This window comes from Trachypithecus francoisi, unplaced genomic scaffold, assembly GCF_009764315.1.
Source record: "Trachypithecus francoisi isolate TF-2019V2 unplaced genomic scaffold, Tfra_2.0 Lachesis_group5, whole genome shotgun sequence".
NCBI lineage: Eukaryota > Metazoa > Chordata > Mammalia > Primates > Cercopithecidae > Trachypithecus > Trachypithecus francoisi.
In genome coordinates, this window is record NW_022681470.1 from 8,549,930 (window position 1) to 8,570,909 (window position 20,980).

A 20,980-nucleotide genomic window follows, 5' to 3' on the forward strand; every position below is an offset into this window, starting at 1 on the left:
TCATTTGTTTGGTGTACCCTTGGGATTTGGCTCCTTTCTTATTTTCTTTTGGATTTTTTTTTATGATTCCCCTACTCCCCTCTATTAGCTTTTTAGCACATCAATATAGTTATTCCCATAAATGTGTACGTAGATGCATAAATATATATATGTATACGTGCTTGTGAATTTGTTTTTATCTTCCTTTACTTCGAAGCCATGTTATTACGTGCATACACATTTGGGATTTCTGTATTATTGTTGAACTGACCCTTTTAATTATAAAATGTTCCTCTTTATGTCTAGTAACAATTCTTCACTTGAAATCTACTTTGTCTTATAGTAACATAACTACACAGCTTTCTTGTATAGTGAAAGAACAAAGTATATTTACAATATGCTTTAACAATTTACATTAAAATAAAATAGAAGGTATTTTATTTTAATTGTTACTATAGAGATTCAATATTTACCTTGACCTATAATAGTGTAGCTTAACTTAGTCCTTGGACGGCTTCTAAACAACCCAAAATCTTAAGACTCATTAAATCCAGATTTCACCCATCTCTCTTTTTTACTATTATTGTCACGTAGTAAAAGTTTTACTATATTGTTAACCCCATTAGATATTATTGTAATTGTTATTTTTAAAACGTCAATGTTAAATCATAGTGTATGTATCTGTTTACTTATTTATTTATTTTTTTCTGTCTTTATTTCTCCCTGCAGCTCTGTGCTTTCAACTAGAATTTTCATCCATCTGAAACATTCTCCTTAGTATTTCTTGTAGTGCAGACCTAGTGAAGAATTCTCCAGGATTTGTAGGCAATAGTGTTTCATGATCTACTGGTTAGAAAACCTCGCCTAAGAAACAAAGAAGGAGACTGAGGTGAACATTTTAGCCAATCTAGGAAACTACTGGATAGATATTTTGAATTACATGAGAATTTTATTTTATTTACCTAAATTTTATTCGTATGTTAAATATATTGGCCACAGCATGTCTTCATAACTAAATTGCATTTTTCTCTAAGAGTTAAGAACTTTAACCCTAATATGGATGTATTTAGCTGCCTTTGTTGGGTATCTTAACATAACTGTGCATGGCTTACTGTGAATACTCAATAAATATTCACTGAATGGATGAACATGTAAAGAGGATTTTACAAATAAAAATCATTAAATTAACTGACCTAAAGATAAATATAAGCATATGTTATCACTTGTCAGTTTCCCAAAGGCTATTTGAAAAGCAAGCATCCCCGATGAGCAGAGCAGCCAGCAGTCACCCAAGCCACATGTTGAGTAATAGTGAAACACACAGCAACAAACCAGATATTCTGGTGACACCGCAAAACAGATAGCCGAGGACAACTTCAGACATGCAGATTTCCCTCTTTCTGTACGATCGCACAAGTCACACTATATTCTATTTGATTTTGATGCAGAATTACATCAATATTACCTAATTAGAAGCCACTATAAATTGCAAATCAATCCTATCCTGATGGAAATGAGTATATTTATACTAAATGATCACATAAATAACATCATACATTTACATCTGTGAAGAACAAATTTTATATTTAGAAAATTGGTGATTATCAAAGATAACCTTCCTTTACACCTGAATGACATTGAAAGGCAATTGAATCATATTAAGATACATTTCCTTTCGGTAATCCAGGCAAATTCTCAAAACTAAACCCAGGGTAACATCAGATATGTTAAACATAAATATGTGATGTGATTTCATAGTGTGGACATACATCAAACACAAAAGTGCGCTCATCACAGCATAGTTTATTAACTTCAGGTAGCTTTTCTTTTGTTAAGATAGTTTGGCCTGAAATCTTCACACTTTGAGAAGCTGAGATGGTAGGGTTGCTGGAGCCCAGGAGTTCGAGATAGACCTGGGCAACATGGTGAAACCCTGTCTCTACTAAAAACACAAAAATTAGCTGGGCATGGTGGTACGGGCCTGTAATCTCAGCTACTCAGAAGGCTGAGGCAGGAAAATCACTTGATCCTGGGAGGCGGAGGTTGCAGTGAGCTGAGATCAGGCCACTGCATTACAGTCTGGGTGACAGAGCGAGACTCAGTCTGAGGAAAAAAAAAAAAACAAGTTTGGTTTTACATTTGGTGCAAAAGTAGGTAAGCAGTCAGGAGTTTTTGTTTCATTGAAAACATTAACCTAAAATAAAACCTTAAAAATTACTGTGTCTTATTTGAGAAATTTATTGTTTATTAATTTTAGTAGCAAAATAACTCAAAATTGAGCATGAAATACCCTATTTCATCGAATCTCAGTCATTATCAATTGTAAGAACATTATTTTATGTGTCATTAAGAAGGAAGCACTTTTTCAATTCTACTATTACCCAATACTTCTTTTTTTTTTTTTTAAAAAAAGAAACTTTCACAACCATTTTAGGTTTATAGAACTCAATGCTTTTCAGTCACTAAAATCATTATTGTGCATTTAGTGACAGAGCTCTTGGAGGTTTTAGACATGGATTTTAAAATATGTATCTCTCTTATGCATATAGAAAAGAGAAAATATAAACAAAATAAAAATTTGAAGGCATTTTCAAATTTTTTGGTATTCGGTGTTCATCTTTTCATAATTACTAACATCCAGTCTTTAGTTTCCTCTGTGCCCCCTGTTATGGAGAACCTTCGTGATGCATCAGCTCTTAAAAGCCCTGAGGTCAAGAGATCAAGACCATCCCGGCTAACACGGTGAAACCCTATCTCTACTAAAAATACAAAAAATTAGCCGGGTGTGGTGGCAGGTGCCTGTAGTCCCAGCTACTTGGGAGGCTGAGGCAGGAGAATGGCGTGAACCCGGGAGGCGGAGCTTGCAATGAGCCAAGATTGCACTACTGCACTCCAGCCTGGATGACAGAGCGACACTTCGTCTCAAAAAAAATTAAAAAAAATAAAAATAAATTGAAAAAAGAGCATGCCCTGCTCTAGTTGCCGGAATTTTCTTCTCAGTTTATATTCCTTCTGCAAGTTTTTTAGAAATCAGTTTCATAGGCTTATCCTTGGAAGTACAAATACCTATCCCTTCTGGGGAGCCCAGGAGAGTAAATGACGCATTACCACTTTTGGAAGGCAGAATCATGCCCTCCTAGTGCTGTTAGAAGGAACACGGTCCTGACAACAGCTTGATTTGAGCCCAGTGAGTCCCATATTGGATCCTTCAGAATTGCAAGACCCAAAATGGGGTCCTTCAGAACTGCGACCCCATTGTGACCTTCACAATTGTAAGCGAATACATTTATGTTGTGTCAGCCACTACATTTGTGGGAATATGGTACAACAGCAATAATAATTAATACACCACTTGTGTCTTACTGTAAATTAATTTAGTAGACACTTTGTTCCAGGGCAGTACCTACCTGGAACAAGAAGGACTCTGGGGAAAAAGAATCCCACGCCAAAAAAGGGTACTCCACTTATTTCTCATTCTTTCCTTGCCTAGAAAGGACTGCATAACTACCAGATTAAATGAAACAAAAGAAACCACAGTCAGCCTGAAAACAAAGCAACACCAACAACAAAAACAGAGGCTCATTTCCAATAGGACGGAGGAGCCTCTTTCCTTAGACTGAGCGGGGTCAGTGCTGAGCCTCATTTGAATGAATTCATCTTGGTATATGCACCCTTTTCATTCCATTGTCCTTTTCTTTTTTCTTTTCTTTTATTTCCTTTTCTTTATTTTCTTTCTTTCTTTTTTTTTTCTGAGACAGAGTCTTGCTCTGTCGTCCAGGCTATAGTGCGCAGTCTCAGCTCACTGCAGCCTCCACCTCCTGTGTTCAAGCGATTCCCCTGCCTCAGCCTCTCGAGTAGCTGGGATTACAGGCACGCAACACTACACCCAGCTAATTTTTGCATTTTTAGTAAAGACCGGGTTCCATCATGTTGGTCAGGCTGGTCTCGAACTCTTGGCCTCAAGTGATCCGCCTGTCTCCGTCTCCCAAAGTGCTGGGATTACAAATGTGAGCCACTGCACCTGGCCCCATCATCATTTTCAAGGTCTCCAAAGTATGATCTTTCTTTTGTAATGACAAAATACATTTCAAATGACTGGATTGATTTATTTGTTTTTTGGAAAAAAGAGAAGAATGTGTGATTCACACATATTCTTTTGCATTACAAGGAAGTCTGGGAATGGTAACACAATGACCATGAAATACTTTCAAGAAAAAGTCTCAGTCAGAGTGGGGAATGTGTTTGATAACCCACATGAGCAAGTCCCAGGAAGTTTAATCAGGACACATTTCTGGATTCTGCTGCCTGAGGTTTTAGGAGTGCTAGTAGAAGGGAGGGAGTTGTTTTTGGAGTGACCATTTACGCACCATAAAAAGAAAATGTGGTCCACGAAGCATGTGGACCATGAAGCATGTACAGAGATCATTCTTGGTTTTGGTGTTGAAGTAGCTTTCACCTAGAATCACTCTTTGGTAGGAGAAAAAAACAACTGTTTGGAAGCTGATGGGACAGCTTAAAGTTTGAAGGATGAAAGGAAAAAGACAATCACATCAAAATTGAGAAGCTTAAAAATTGTAACTAAAAAGAACATAGTGAAAAAAGTCATGTTTCTCCAGCGGACAGAGAAACAATCACTATTTGTACATATATACATACATATATGAACAGGCATTAATATATGACAGCAAGTTGCTATATGAACATTTCAGAGAGAGACATTTTCTAAATGCAAATACATTCCAAAGTAAAATCTTGAAATAAACATATACTAAAGACCTGAAAATGTATGTAGTTCATTCAAAAATTCACATCATTAATGAATACGTGATATTAAATATCCCTTTGGCTTTCATTGAAATGAGCTTTCAATTATTTCTAGAGCTCTAGAAATAGCACAAAATATTAGAAGTCATTACATGTTCTGCAAAGAGAGGCTTTGATTTGGAGAATGGAGAGAATTATTCATTTTGCTGGCTAGTATGAGGGTCTGGAGTCTGTATTAAATTTCTGCTTGAAGAATTATAGATCATACAGTAGATAGGAGGCTACATATATTGAAAGAATAATTCAAATCAATTAAAATGTGGAAGTATGAAGATAGGCTGTTGCATTTAAAAATATTTAACAAATAATATAAGTACCTACCAAGTGTCACAGTGTTTTTCTAGGCTGTATATGTACATTGGGGTGGAGAGGGACAGAAAAAAGACACAAACACTCAGTTTCCATGGAGTTTACCTTCTAGAGAGGGGAGATAGGCCATAAACATATTTGAAAACATATAAAGAATTAATACGTGCTGTGAAGAAAAATAAAGCAGGATGCTTAGATTGAGAATAAAATAGGAATGTGGTATTTTGGATAGAAGGACCAGAGAAGGCTGCTTTGAGTAGTTTACATGTGAGCAGAGCATAAATGACACATGACATAGAACAGCCATGTGAATTGCTGGGAGAGGCATGTTCTAGGTGGAAATCCAGTAAGCCTAAGGCATGTGGCTGTAGCCAGCTTCACTTGTACCTGAAGTAATACCTCTAAGCTCTTCCTCTCCCACTGGTGGCCACTAGAGAATTCTGGGTGACAGAGTCACCCAGAAACTCATCCCAAGTCTATTCCCCCTTTCTCTTGTTGCTTGGCATGAAACTCGAGACTCAAGAACCTTTCCACTGTGCTTTCTATCCTTTAAACCCTCTTTTGAATAAGAAGAAGACAGGGATATATAACCAACCTCTGAAGTATTGCCTCAACTATGAAGAGAAGTGTCTGGGGCATTTGGGGTAGTAAGAATTCTGGGCCGGGCGCGGTGGCTCAAGCCTGTAATCCCAGCACTTTGGGAGGCCGAGGTGGGCGGATCACAAGGTCAGGAGATCGAGACCATCCTGGCTAACACGGTGAAACCCCGTCTCTACTAAAAAATACAAAAAACTAGCCGGGCGAGGTGGCGGGCACCTGTAGTCCCAGCTATTCGGGAGGCTGAGGCAGGAGAATGGCGTGAACCCGGGAGGCGGAGCTTGCAGTGAGCTGAGATCTGGCCAGTGCACTCCAGCTTGGGTGACAGAGCGAGACTCCGTCTCAAAAAAAAAAAAAAAAAAAAAAAAAAAGAATTCTGGAGACCTTCCCTTTATTCTGAGTGGACTTAATTCTATATGTCGTTTCACCATTTAAAATCATCGATAGCATAAGAATATAACTAGAGAGCTTTCAGAAAGTGCTGCGCCTCCCAGGGGAATACTCGAACACTCAGCCCTCAGTGTGAACCTGGACATGCACCTGGAGCCGAGGGCATCTGAGCTAGAAGAGGTGACTATTTCTTGTGGGGGAAAGGGGGTTTCCCTCTCTGTGGTTACCTTTACTCTGTAAAGTAGCCAAAAGTCTCTATCAGGCAGGAAACAGCAGCTTTAGCTGTTGAGCTGAAAAAAAGCTGGTTTTAGATCAGGAAATAGCAAACAACGCAACAACAACAACAAAAATATTTGGCTACAAGTTGAAAAAAATGGGACTGGGGACAGATGTCAGGACAACGTGGTTCTCGTGCCCTGCTGTGAAGACTTCACCATGGGAAAACTGCCCCTGTAAACTTTATAACATTAATCAGAAAAACATGGAGGGAGAAAATTGAAAAAAAAAAAGCTTGCAACACATTTAACATTAATCATTAAGTCAGCTTATTCTCTGACCTGCTTTCTGATAATTATGTAATGTCTATAGCCTCAAAATAATGTAGGCCCCGTTACAAGATTATAATTCCTCTTAACTTTCTATAGATAACAACCATTATAAAATGTCAAGTTTTCCCTTTGAGATATTCAAGTCCTGCATTCTAATAAAATTACTGACTCACCTGGTCTGAAAGACTCTACTAATGCCAGCTGATCTAAAAAACTTTACTGACGTCAGCTGGTCTAAAGGATCCCACAAGAAGCTGACTCACCAAAGAATGCACTTTCCACATGGTGAAGGTTTCATGCCCCTTATCCCAACCAATTAATGACCCCAATTCTCTAGCCCCTCATCCTTCGTAATCCCCTTAAAAGCCACAATCCTGGCCAGGTGCGGTGGCTCACACCTGTAATCCCAGGACTTTGGGAGGCCGAGGCGGGCGGATCACAGGGTCAGGAGTTGGAGACCATTCTGGCCAATATGGTGAAACCCCACCTCTGCTAAAATACAAACATTAGCCAGGCGTGGTGGCGGGCACCTGTAGCCCCAGACACTCGGGAGGCTGAGGCAGGAGAATCGCTTGAACCTGGGAGGCAGAGTTTGTAGTGAGCCGAGATTGTGCCACTGCACTCCAGCCTGGGTGATGGAGCGAGACTCTGTCTCAAAAAAAAAAAAAAAAGCCCAGCCTCAGACTCCTCAGAGATAGGTACTTGCGAGACTCCTCCCATCTCCTCGCTCGGCGCCCTGTGATAATTACGTTCATTCTCTGCGACATTCCTGCTGTCTGTGTAACTAGTATATTACTACACAGCAGACATGCAAACCTGTTGGTCCTATAACAAGTTATGGTGATCTAGCCAGGAGTCCCTTGTGGGCATTTGCACCTGGCTCGGTGCCACCTTGTCATTGGGACAGACCTGGAGACAAGTCCAAGTGGCTGTTCGGTTTTGTTGAACGAGGGGGTCTCTCCCGCGCCTTGTCTGTTGATGGGGCAGTGTTGATCTGCTGCATAAAGGGCCTGCAGCAAAGTAACAATTTCTCGTTTTGAAGACATCTTTGGTAAGTTTTCTCTGGGCAACTGGCACCCTCTTTCCTTTGTCCTGATTTTTTGGCCTCTTCACTGGTCTTGTGGCCTCTTTGGGGGTTTGCGGCTTCTTTGGGAGTCTTGCAGCGTCTTTGGAGGTCTTGTTGACTGTCCCTAATAATAGGAAGGGTCTTATTTAAGAGGATTCCCCGTATATTAGAAAAAAAAATAAAGGGTACTGCCTGGGATAAATAATGTTAATTTTTAAAATTTAAAACTTTAGGGGCCGGGCGCGGTGGCTCAAGCCTGTAATCCCAGCACTTTGGGAGGCCGAGACGGGCGGATCACGAGGTCAGGAGATCGAGACCATCCCGGCTAACACGGTGAAACCCCGTCTCTACTAAAAATACAAAAACTAGCCGGGCGAGGTGGCGGCACCTGTAGTCCCAGCTACTCGGGAGGCTGAGGCAGGAGAATGGCGTAAACCCGGGAGGCGGAGCTTGCAGTGAGCTGAGATCTGGCCACTGCACTCCAGTCCGGGCGACAGAGCGAGACTCTGCCTCAAAAAAAAAAAAAAAAAAAAAAACTTTAGGAAGGCCTTTTGTCTTTGTCTTGTTACGTGTGTTTATATTTGTGAAAAATATCCCTAAAGGAATTGCTAGCGAAAGCTCAGCAGGCCTCATGTAGGGTGGCCATGCACCCTCCGCCTTGCCCAGAGACCGCCTGCAGAACTCCTGGGCACAGGTCATTCCTCTCCACTTTGATCCCTGGATCAAAGGTGCCGGGGCCCGCAGAGGCAAGGTGGAATCTTTCTAGGTCAAATCTGGGCACTGAGCAGAGTGACTAGTGTCTGTGTTTTTGTCGTGCGCTCCCTCTCAGCCGGAACGGGAAGTGTTGGTTTGGTTCCTCCAGGCAGCCCCATTAGGCTGCATCTTGTAAACTGGGAAAACAAGAGGTGTCTTCCTCAGATTAGTACAATGCGTAACATCCACTAAGGCAGAAAAAACTGCAAAATCTCTGGGAAAGTTAAAAGGCATGGCCACGTTTTCTAGGACGCCAACTGGTTACATAGATGGTCTGTTCTTGTGCACATTTTAAACTGATGGGCAAATGACAGTGAGGAAAATTCAGAACTCAAAAGGCCTATTTGCAGCTATAGGATTAAAATCTCTCTGTGTGTCTATCTCTTTATTTGCTTTTCTGCCTACTTCGAATCTGCTATTATTAAGCTACTGGTGTTGAGATAAAACTCACTGTTTGTGGTACTACTAATTCAAAGTTACTTGGAGATTTTGTTTTTCTTACACAGTTCTGCCAGTACTAGCTGAAATGTAAACATTAAAACTCATTTAAAACTGGGAGTGGAGGAGAAAGGATAAAAATGTTTCTTTTTTTTCCCCCCATAAAAACTTCTTTGGTCCACAGCCTTCATTGGATTACCTATCAAGGCACACAAAGTTTAGCTGTGTGAACAGGCTCCCAATTTTGTCCAAAATAATTCAGATTCAGCCAACTTTTATAAACTGGTGAGTTTGTGTTACCATCTTATGGCTAGAATTCCGAAGTAAAAGCTGTAAAATCCTTGTTTATATGTGTGTGTGTGTTTAGATAAATTTACCTATATAAACATATATTGTGTTACATATTAAGTCTACATGATACCGACTTGGCTTATAAATAACAAAGCACTCATAAATTAAGTAAATAACTCCAAATATCTTTCAAATTAATGTGATTTAAATCTTTAATTTAAAGACTGGCTTTAAAATTATTAATAAAATTAAAATTAAAATGTCTTCAAAATTGCCAGCATACATTTTTGTCTGGGTTTATTGACTAAATGGTTTTATATTTGTTTTCACTAAATCTATTATGGTGTCAGAGTTTGGCATGAAGGATATAAAGCTATAAACCCAGTCAAAAAAAATAATCTTTATTTGTATATATTTTTGATAAATAGGGCCAATTTGATGTTATTGGTTTAATGAAAACAGCTAAACCTTCTGAGTTATTGGCAAAAGTATCCATATGTTTAAGTTTCTTACTTAGGTAAACACCGGATATTCAGAGGCTATAAAAATGGTTAACAGGGAAATAATTTTAAATGACGACTATCTTTGTCTAATATCTCAGTTTTCATAAGCAATCTGGTTAAACTGTTAAAAAGAAATTAGTATAAATGAGACAAAGGCCTAGTGGAAACTTTTGTATAATTTAAATCTTAATTAAAATTATTTAAATACCCATTAGGTGTGTGGGTCATTTCCAACTAAGAAAGGGTTCTGATATTAAAAAAAGCATGTTTCTAAAAAGTGTGCAGTGGTTCTCATCCATAAAGCATGAATGTCTGGCAGACAATTCAAAATTTCTTGCTTCCTTGGTTTTCACTAAAATTTAAGGTTACTAAGAATAAAGATTCTAGTTAATATGTAATTCTGTATATAAAATGTGCCAAAATATGTTCTTATTAAAAAAAGAATAATTTTGTCTAATTCAGAAATTATCTAAAGGTTGATTTAAATTTATAGACTTTGAAAGTTATTCACAAAACAAGGTTTAAGAAAACCCAGGAAGTAGGAGAGAGAAATATTTAAAAAGTTATGACTATAAAAATAGTTTTAATATATGAAAAAATTTTGCATGGTAAATTTTTGTCCTAAAATAAAATAATCAGTTATTTAAAAAAGAAAATGTTTAGGACAAAGCAAAACTTTAAGAATGTCATTGATGGTCTATGAAAGTCATAATAAGGTTCATAAAAGACAATTTATCGGAAAAAAGTTTATGCCTGGGTATAGTGGCTCATGCCTGCAATCCCAGCACTTTGGGAGGCCAGGGCAGGTGGGTGGCTTGAGCTCAGGAGTTCCAGACCAGCCTGGGCAACATGGCAAAAACCCACCTCTACAAAAAATATACAAATGAGTCAGTTTTGCTGGTGCACGTGCCTATAGTCCCAGCTACTCAGGAAGCTGAGGTGGGAAGGTCACTTGAGCCTGGCAGGTCAAGGCTGCGGTGAGCCTTGTTAATGCCACTGCATTCCATCCTGGGTAACAAAGTCAGACCCTGTCTTAGTTACAATTTTATAAAATAATTTATAATAATTTTTCTAAAATTTAGCTCCCTATATTAAAATAAGATTTTCTTAAGATATTAATTTGCTCATAAATTATAAGATGTTCTCATTTTTAATTTTATAATCTGTTTTTTTAAAAAAGTCCCTCAAATTTATATCTCAGAAGTTCCACTTCTGCTGTGTCTTGGTGCTGTCAGTTTTTTCACCCTTTGAGAAGGCCTGAGATAAGAACTCTCTCTTTCAACTTTTTTTGTCAGCACCTAAAACTTTTGCCTCCATTTCTAACTTTACTGTGATAGCCTGACACTGTAATGTTTATCTTAAAGTTCTGGAAAAGCAATGTTTTCTCCCAGTGCAACCTGACTGTATACTCTTGGCTTTTCTTGATATGTCTAAATTGTTCTGTGTAACAGGAAAACTTCCCATGGTGTTACTAAGAGTCATGTCTAAATAGTTTCTAGTTTCTCGTTTCCTTTATAATATAGTTTATATTCATAATCCTGGACACATGCTTCCTGCATCTGATTAATTCAAGAACCTTTCTCATCAGGTTTGAATTTCAGGTTATCCAAACGGGCTTCCCATAAGGAAAAGTAATCACACAGCAGGAAGTTTTTCTTTGCCTTTTTAATAACTGGCCTAAGAAACAGAGATTTTTACATTTTGTCAAGATAATTTCTGTGTCATTGTTGTTAGGATTTTAATTACTTAGAAACACTAAGATTTAAAAGGATTAAATTTTTTATATACATATAACTTTCGGTATTTTCTTTAAGGTCTTTTAATTCTCAATCTTAAATAAATAACTATAACTTTACAGTGACCTCTGATTCTGTTTTGAGCCTTTTAACATCGTTGATAAACATCTTCCAAATCAAATACTAAATTAAGTCTCTAACTTATTGCTGGGGCTTATCAAAGCTATAAAAATTAATCACTGCAAAGCTGTAAAATCTTTTTACAGCTTCCAGTCAGACCATGAACTGCAGTATCGTCACTTCTAGCCTGACAATTACATATACTAAAAGAAAAATCAGTTAATGGACTCCCTCCAGGCCCTTTGAAAGCGTTCTTTATTTCAGGTGCTATTAACTAATCCTTGATTATAGCGCTTTGTTAAGTGGCAGGTCTTTGACTCCTGGGTACGCATATCTCATCTAAAAAGGGCGTCAACTCTTGCTAAATCTTAAACGTTGATACCTGTATGTGACATCAAACTCAAGTTAACCAAAACCTCATCTTCAGACCCAGAAAAATGTTCTAGTCAAAATGAACTGCTTTCATGAGACATGAGGCCGAGTTTAAAGCTATTAGATTTCTCTAGGCTCAGGGACTATCAGGAAAGAGGTGAGCACATAAAATTCCAAGGACCACTTTTGAGGGATAAAATTAGTTTACATCCTCCAAATCCAGGATGCATACATGGATGCCTAAATAGCCCACAAGTTGAGAAACTTTGCCTCTCTAAACTCCTTAGCTCAAATGGGTTTAACAAAATGCTTATGTCTTGTATAAATAATTGCTATCTCAGTATCTAAGACCAGGATTCAATTCTGTAAGCTTTTCTTTGACTTTTGGCTCTCAGCTGTTATGCCGCTCAAAAGGTTTTTAAGGGTTATTGAGTGTCTGCCCACCTCCACTGCCATCTGGCCTATGACATTTAATTGGCAATAAGTCTTTTGGCTCTAAGTCCTTCAGTCATAGGAGTCCCACTGAGAAACAAGATGGACACAGGGCAGGTAGCCACACCACCCTGGCAACAATATGGGAAAAATAAAAGTTTGGCCATCAATGCCGCGTCTGGCCTATCTTAACCAAAAAGGGGAAATGTAAAATCCTAAGCCCTCCGTACTGACTGAACAGACTCACTTGTGGCCAAGAGGACCCCAGAAAAACCTTAAAACTTAGTTCCTGGCCATAAAGAGATGGGAGGTCAGACATGGCTCACAATACACTCTTCCTTTTTGAGTCTAGACACAACTCAGCAGCGTTACTATTAAAATAGAAGTCACAAGACAGAACAGACTCTGTGACAATAAAATCTCACGAGTACCCCCAGAGCTTTCCATCTATTTTACGAGGACTTTAGAAATGTGGGCTCATGATTCTGACAACAGGGTTTATAATGATCTTATAGTCCAATATATAATTAAATACACGCCATGCTAAGACAGCGTGCAGGAGCACTACCGTGTTCATTTCCTGAAATTTCCAACTGGGCAGCCATACGTGCTTGCAGATTACTGCCAGGCAGTTTTATTCCTCAAATCCTGACTCTTACCCCAACTGTGCCCCTTGCTGGCAGGAAAAAGCTAGAGTGGTCTTCACCCAGTTCACACTGTATTAGCTCTCACCTCAGGGCTGGGGCTTGATTAAGCCCAGGCAGGGCTAAAACTGTTCCTATATACTTGACAAAATTAATCAGCACATTCAACATCAATCATTAAGTCAGTTCTATGATCGGCTTTGTCATAATTATTTAATGCCTATTGCCTCAAAATCATGTCGACCCTGTTACAAGATTATAATTCCCCACAACTTAACCATTATAAAACATTAAATTTTCCCTTTGAGGTTATCCTTGAAGTCCTGCATGCTAACAAAACTACTGACTCAGCTGATCTGAAAAATCCCGCTGACACCAGCTGATCTCAACCCCCTACTGACTTCACCTGGTCCAAAAACCCCCACAAGAAGCTGACTCACCGAAGAATGTGGTTTCCACGTGCTGACAATTTCATCTCTCTTACCCCCACCCATCAACAACCCCAATTCTCCAGCCCCTCACCTTCCATAATCCCCTTAAAAACTCCAGCCTAAACCTCCTTGAAAAACTGGATCTGAAAATCTGCCCCCATCTCCTTGCCCAACGCTCTGCAGTACTTAAACTTTCTCTGCTACACCACTGCTGTCTGCATAATTGGCCTATTACTACACAGTAGACGTACCTGTTGATCCTATAACAATAATACAGTAAGTCTTCACTCAATGTGGTCAATAGGTTCTTGGAAACTGCAACTTTAAGTGAAATAATGACTAACAAAACCAGTTTTACCATAGGCTAACTGATGTAAACAAGAGTTAAGTTCCTGTGGCATTTTTCTGGTCACAAAACCATCACTATGCTTATAAATAAAAACCAAAACACTTTTACTGTTGAGCATCGAAATAAATGTGGGCTATACATACATTTAAGAAAGATTAATAAAAACAAGATAATTACTTGTGTATTCCAGTTCATGATGGCGGGTGGGTAGAGCCTGTCCTGGCTGCCTAGGGTACACTGAGACCATGTAGATACACCGATTCCAGGTGAATTATGAAGCTTAGGTATGAGCACAGCGTTTGGATGTGAGAGGAAACCAGAGGACCTGCAGAAAACTCATGTAAACATGGGGAGAACGCACACACTCCACACAGTGGTCCTGGCCAGGAGTCATTTCTTTTCCTCATCAACGCTATAATGAAACAATGTTAAACAAAATGAGGTTATTCAAGGACCTGCTATATAGGTTGAGAACACCCATGCCCAGGTGAGGGCTAGAGTCAGACAATGGTGGCCTGGCGAGTATATTTGAATAGAGCAATATTTCTGGGGGTGCAGAGGCAGACATCCTTTGATAGAAGCCTAAGGGAGGTTTTAGAACTTCCAAAAACCATTTTTCTCTTTCAGGTGCCTGGTTGCTACTTTGGAAGAGACTTCTTTTACTAATACTGATTTGTTACAAATCTGCCTAGAAGATCTGAAGTTAAGATTTTGGACTCTTTATTCTCTTTGGATCAACCCTTTCCTTGAAGGCAGTTGTGTTAGTCAGGGTTCTCTAGAGGGACAGAACTAATCTGTCTGTCTGTCTGTCTGTCTATCTATCTATCTATCTATCCATATGTGTGTATATATGTGAGTATATATGTATATATATGTGTATATATCTATATCTATATTTATCTCTCTGCGTGAAAAGGGTGAATTTGCCTTCCCCAGTCCACTGACTTAAATGCTAATCTCCTTTGGCAGCACCCTCACAGACACACCCAGGAATCTTTGCATCCTTCAATCCAATCAAGTTGACTCTCAGTATTAACCATCAGAGCAGTATTTGTAGCAACCTACAGTTTTATGGACAGGGTTTGGTCAGGACTGGGGAGGAATGGTGATGATGATAGAGAAAGCAATGGATTGAAAGACACAAGGAACATAGCAACCTCTTACGCTCTCAAAAACAGCCTCTGACATGAGTGTGATGCCACTGTCTATTTAAAATACTGTTGACTCTAATGATGTCATCAGTGGTCTTGTTTATTGCTGTGCACTCTCATCTTCAGCATAGCTAGACACACACTTATTTTCTCTCAACCTCTTTTTCTTCACGTGCTCCTACTTTTTGACTGTCTTCTACTTTTAGGTTGATTGTGCTTTGAGGCAGCCACAGCACCTCCTAACGTGTGTGATTAGCCCGAGGCTGAGTAAGAAATTGTGTTCAAGCCAGTTGTTGGCTTATTAGAAGATGAATTGGATGTTACTATAGTTTTTTGCTGGTGATTTACAGCGCAGGCAGTGAGGTTTATGGAACATACCATTAGGACAGGTTGAGGTGTGAGCTGGAACTCCAAAAAGACAGAGAGAGCCTTATTGGGGTCACTAATTCCTTCCTACCTTAGTGATGCTCTAGACATGCATTTTGAGGAATGGTGGAGGTCATCAGGGAGGATTAAAGTGGAAAATAAGTGACATAAAGGAGAAATGACAGTTATCATATATTCAGAGATCTGTCATATGGCTGATGGAGTTTATTATTCTGCATTCTACACAAGTTCTCTCTTTTTTTGGTTCATGTACACTCAAAAGAATCTTCAAAAGCTATATACCCCTTGCATATTTGTAGTTTGTTCTCTAAACAATTTTCTCATAAGTTTAATAGTTCAAATGATGTAATTTCCTACTTATGCCAGATTATCTCTGTTTATTAATATTTTTAATCAAAACCTTATAGATTTTATCATTCACCTTATGGAAAATGTAAGCCATATAATCCAATTGGCAAAGCCAGTCCTCAATGTCAAACTGATCGGCTAAATTACATTTGCTTTATGTTGAAAAAATGTCTGAACTAATTTTCCAATTCAAAGATCTGTGTTTCTATCATGGCCACTTTACTTTTGAATTCTAATTCATAAATGGACTGATAGATGGATGAATGGATAAATGAATGGATGGATGAATGAATAGATGATTGAGATAGATAAATAGATGAATGAATGGAAAATGGATGAATGGATGGATAGATGGATGGATGAATGGATGATGGATGGATGGATGGATGAATGGATGATGGATGGAGGGGTGGATGGATTGACGGATGGGTGCATGGATGGATGGATAGATGGATGGATGATAGATGGATAGAAGCTTAGCATATGTTGGTTCTCTAGATGAAATAAGGCACTGCCCTCTTCAATATTTCTTAAGGACTCTCTATTTGCTCTTCTGTCACAGGACATTCTCTTAGGAACCATGCATTTTGAAACTGTCCAGGTTTGAAACTGATGTCCAGATTTTTTTGCATGTAGGAATAAGATTCAGGCTGGCTGAGAGACATATGGTGTAAAATGGAAAGGCAGGTGTAAAGAAGATGATCTTTTTAAGCAGGTTAACCTGAGACTGAGTACCTATGGTGGCTGAGGATCTTGAAAGTGACTCTTAAACGGACAATATTCTAGTACTTCCTGGAAACTCCTCATGTATTTCACACCACCCCAGCTTGAAAAGCAGTGCCTTAGAAGAGAAGATGAGAACTGGTGGATAAAATGAAGCTATCTAAACACAAAGTGGCCTGCTTAATTTAATATGTAGGGTTTTTTTTGTCATTGAAGTTACTCACACAGAATCCTGGTGGCCAGTTGTCAAGGATGCTGTGGGGGGACCCCTTGCATTGAATATAAATTTGACTGGAGAATATTTGAAAGTTCCCTTCCAACTCAAAAATCTATGATATTCTAGAAAGGATGGCTCAATCTATGATGTGCATTGAGTGGATCTTAATATTATTTTAGAATCCTGAAAGTATAAAAGGACCTCATTATCTGTTAAGAAACATTTTCTCTTTAATGGTCTTTATCTCTCTGTTTTTACACATTGGTTCCATCTTCTGAAGTCACCTACTGTTTGCTGCCACTTAGCTAACAGGAGATGTAATCTGCTTAATCGTATACAAACTGATTTTGGTTTTTTACTTCAGAAGCGCGAAAGTCTTAAAGTGTATTAGAAAGTACATACGGGCTGGGTGCAGTGGTTCACGCCTGTAATCGCAGCACTTTGGGAGGCCGAGGTGGGTGGATCACTTGAAGTTAGGAGTTAGAGACCAGCCTGGCCAACATGGTGAGACCCCGTCTCTACTAAAAATACAAAAATTAGCCAGGCATGGTGGCACGTGCCTGTGATCCAGCTACTCTGGTGGCTGAGGCAGGAGAATCACTTGAACCCAGGAAGCATAGGTTGCAGTGAACAGAGGCCATGGCACTGCACTGCAGCCTGGGCAGCAGAGTGAGACTCTGTCTCAAAAAACAAACAAACAAGCAAACAAAAAACAAAACAAAAACCAAAAGAAAAAAAAAGTACATATGAAGGTGACACTTAATTCTGGGTTAAGGGACATGTTAGGGAGTTGGGGTACTGTGCACAGGTTGAAAAGAGCAGAGAGAAAGGCTGGCCTATTAACTCAGTTTCCCATCTTGGCAAGGAAAAGTTTGTATTAGACGTGTACTCTTTGTTTCTTTTATAATCAAAAAGGGAGTAGAATTCTGGCAAGTTTTCTATCTGGGTTTCTGTGATAGTTCTGCCCTAGCAGGTCTGAACTGGAAGCTGGTAGGGGTGTGGATTGGTGGAGTAAAGAGGGCGGTGTGGAGGGAGCCATCTTTTATCGTATCATTTCCTGAGGACCCACAAGGACTTCCTCTACTACTTCCAACACCTAAAGATAATGGCACTGGTGTCCACCACAAGGGTAGGAATGATTTTACACAATAGTATCTGGGAAAATATTTATTTCTGGCCCACTGGCAAAGGATTGGCCTTTATATATTGTTCTGAAGTTAACTTCAGAGGAGGTCCTTCCCTGAAAAGTCATAGCTGAAGGAACTCACTGCAGATGGTGGGTAGTACTGGTTTCCATTTGTTGTCTTTGTTAGTTTTGTTCTTCTATATTTTGGTCTGAACTGCTATTGATTGTTTGCATTTCAAGCTAACCCAGGTAGCACAATAATGTAGTCAATAACTTCTAATGGTATCTTTCCTGCAGGTGGAACTGGTTACAGCAGTCAGGTTTTAAAGGCGCTTTGTTTTGTGGAAGCCAGAATAGGGGAGTTGTCACACTTAGAGATCTGTTCGCATCAGTGGGTCAAGATTTAAAAAGCTAGAATATTATCAAAATTCCGTTGGCCCTATCAAACTAAATGTCAAAGAATCATCCCTCTGATATGAGTATACCACACTCCACTTTCTACCTGATTTATAGCTTCTAAGTGGCTGTTTGTATCAGAAGACAAATCACAAATTTGTCATCTCTATGAATTAATTGCTTGAAGGAGAATGGTTTGATTCAGAAAGGTAAATCAGTAAAGGTAAGAGAGTTTAGTAAGTGTCAGGACAGAAACATTGGCTGAGATTAAGCCAAATACATACGCAGCCTACATGGATATTAAAAATAGTTTCCCCTAAATAAAACAAATAAAAGACTTTTGAAAATTGAAGTCCCAGTTTTTAATGGGAAAGAACAATTGGTAATATCAATCAGGGAAGAAGTCTGATAGATACATGCATTATAGACAGGATATTATGATGACAGACATGCCACTCAGTGAATCCAGAGCTTTGATAGTGGATTTTCATATAAATATCCTAGCCCACTGCACAGTCTAGAATGAAGAGAAACTCTATGAAGAGAAGCATGATGCAATCATTTTTTAAAAAAAGAATTACAAAGGAACACTAAGGTAGTGATCAAAAGATTTTAAAAGTTGATGCAAGCATCATTTTTGGGGGTCAATCTTTGCCTACATGCTGATGAGTCCATCATGTTTTGGGTGTTACCAGCGGTTCAGAGCTCACGTGTGGTCTTCAGGTGCATCCTATTCATCTTTGGTCTACTGTGGTTTGCATGCTCAGCATATGGGAATCACAAGACACCCTCTGGGTCCTAATAAAAATATCTAACCCTATGAAAGCACCTGGATTATTTTTTGTCTGGGGTCTGAAGGCAGTTTTTTCCTCCTGCAGAGATTTCTGATTTCTCAGATATTTCCCAATAGTGAATTGGCAAATGATTGGCATCAAAATAGGCACAATAAAAGCTTGGGGGTTGGAGATGTGAGTTGAAATGTCAGGAACATCCCTCACTGGCTGCATTGCCTTTGACAGCTCTCTTTCCCTTTTGTTGCAAGATTGAGTTAATAATTCTACTCTTATAAACCACGGCTAAAATACTCTCTTTAGAAACACAGGGCTAATGAGAGCGAGCATCTCCATGATTCGAGACTCTCATTCCAACATGATTCTCATCATTATCCTCCATATAACTGAAATAAAAACCAATCTTTTACACACTGTTACTATGAAGGATCCTTCTGCCTTTTCACAACCTGTGTGCTGTTGTTTAATTCTCATGGAGAATGACAAGTTCCACTGAAATATGCACATGGCATCTCCAAGAAACAAAAGCAAGAATTGAAGTGAAGGGGTGGTAGGCAAAAATGCCAAGAATGACCATAATTAGACCAAATGACTTCCACTTCCAAGCCGTAGCTGGCTGCATCCTCTTCATAACTCTGTAAATGCTCTGGACCACAGGACATCTTTTCAAAAAAGTTCTCTCTCTCTCTCCTCTTCCAAGCCTTTGTAGGTGAGATTCAATTTCAATGAAAGATCATTCATGCTTATTGCTTAAGTTGTGTTAATTTTTAATGCTTTTAAAAATATGCTGGATAGTTAAAAAAAAAATATATATATATATATATGACTCCTGTGATAGAAACATTTATTTCAAGGGTGAAATATCTCAGTTCAGTCAAATAAAATAATAATTGTGGAAAATATTTAAATCAATTGATTGGTCATATTTTGTAAAATTTCTGCACCATGTAGTCATTTGGATAAGGAAGCGTCTAAGCTTCCCCAAAAGTTATTTATCAACTCCCAACAAAGTACTTTTCAGTTAAAAATCAACTCATACTTAATGGATATTTCCAACATTGACATATTCTTATGGTTTATTAATCTTCCATACTTTTAGCCAATGTTTCTTTCCGTAGTCAAGATTTCATATTGCATAAATGTGTGCAGCAATATAAGGAAGACTTTAACACAATAGAAAACTTTTCTTCTTAAATCTCATATGAGTTTTATGTAAATATGTCTACTATTATAGAGTAGTGAGAAAAGCAGTTCCTTTTATGGCCACCTACCTTGATCTAAATGGTAATTGTAATAGCATGAAATAGCAAAACAGAGACAGAGAGGGGATGCTCAACGTTTCAGTGAGCACAGGTTCAAATTGTAAGCTGAGGATGAAGATATGAAGATGTAATGACTGGCAGAAAAAGCTGTGAGAGAGAAATAATACATACATATATTTCCATATATAGCTATATATATGCCTCTCTCGCTCTCGCTCTCTCTCGCTCTCGCTCGCTCTCGCTCGCTCTCGCTCTCTCTCTCTCTCGCTCTCTCTCTCATACTCCTTCCTGTTTTTTCTTGCCCTAAAGACTAAGGAGCAATGGTTGGTTTCTATGGGACAGGTTGTGAAACAGTACAACAATCATGAAGTGATCAGGCATGCCATTCAAAAAAATGTCATTTCTTGCCCAGAGTAACTTCAGTTTGTACCTTCACTTCCAGCAGTTTTAAAGTCAGTGTAATAAAATATGAAGCTTGTTTTTTTTTTTTTTCTCCAGTGGGAAAATATTTTCTGTGGGGTCTAAAAGAAACAAAAATACACCTGAAAAGAAAAAAAAAAAAAGATAAGCATGCCTTAAAAAAAATAAAATTCCCCTTCCCTATATGTATGTACAGACAAATATTTTTCTTCACATGCACTTTTGGAGTAAGGACTGTATGTGTAGCTATAGTTTCCACTTGCTTATACTCTCTAAACACATGGCCAGGAGGTATTTGGTTTATGATGGTATGATGATAGTTGTTAAAGAAAGTTTGTTTGCATGTGAAAAAGAAAGAGAAGTCAAGGCAAATAGCA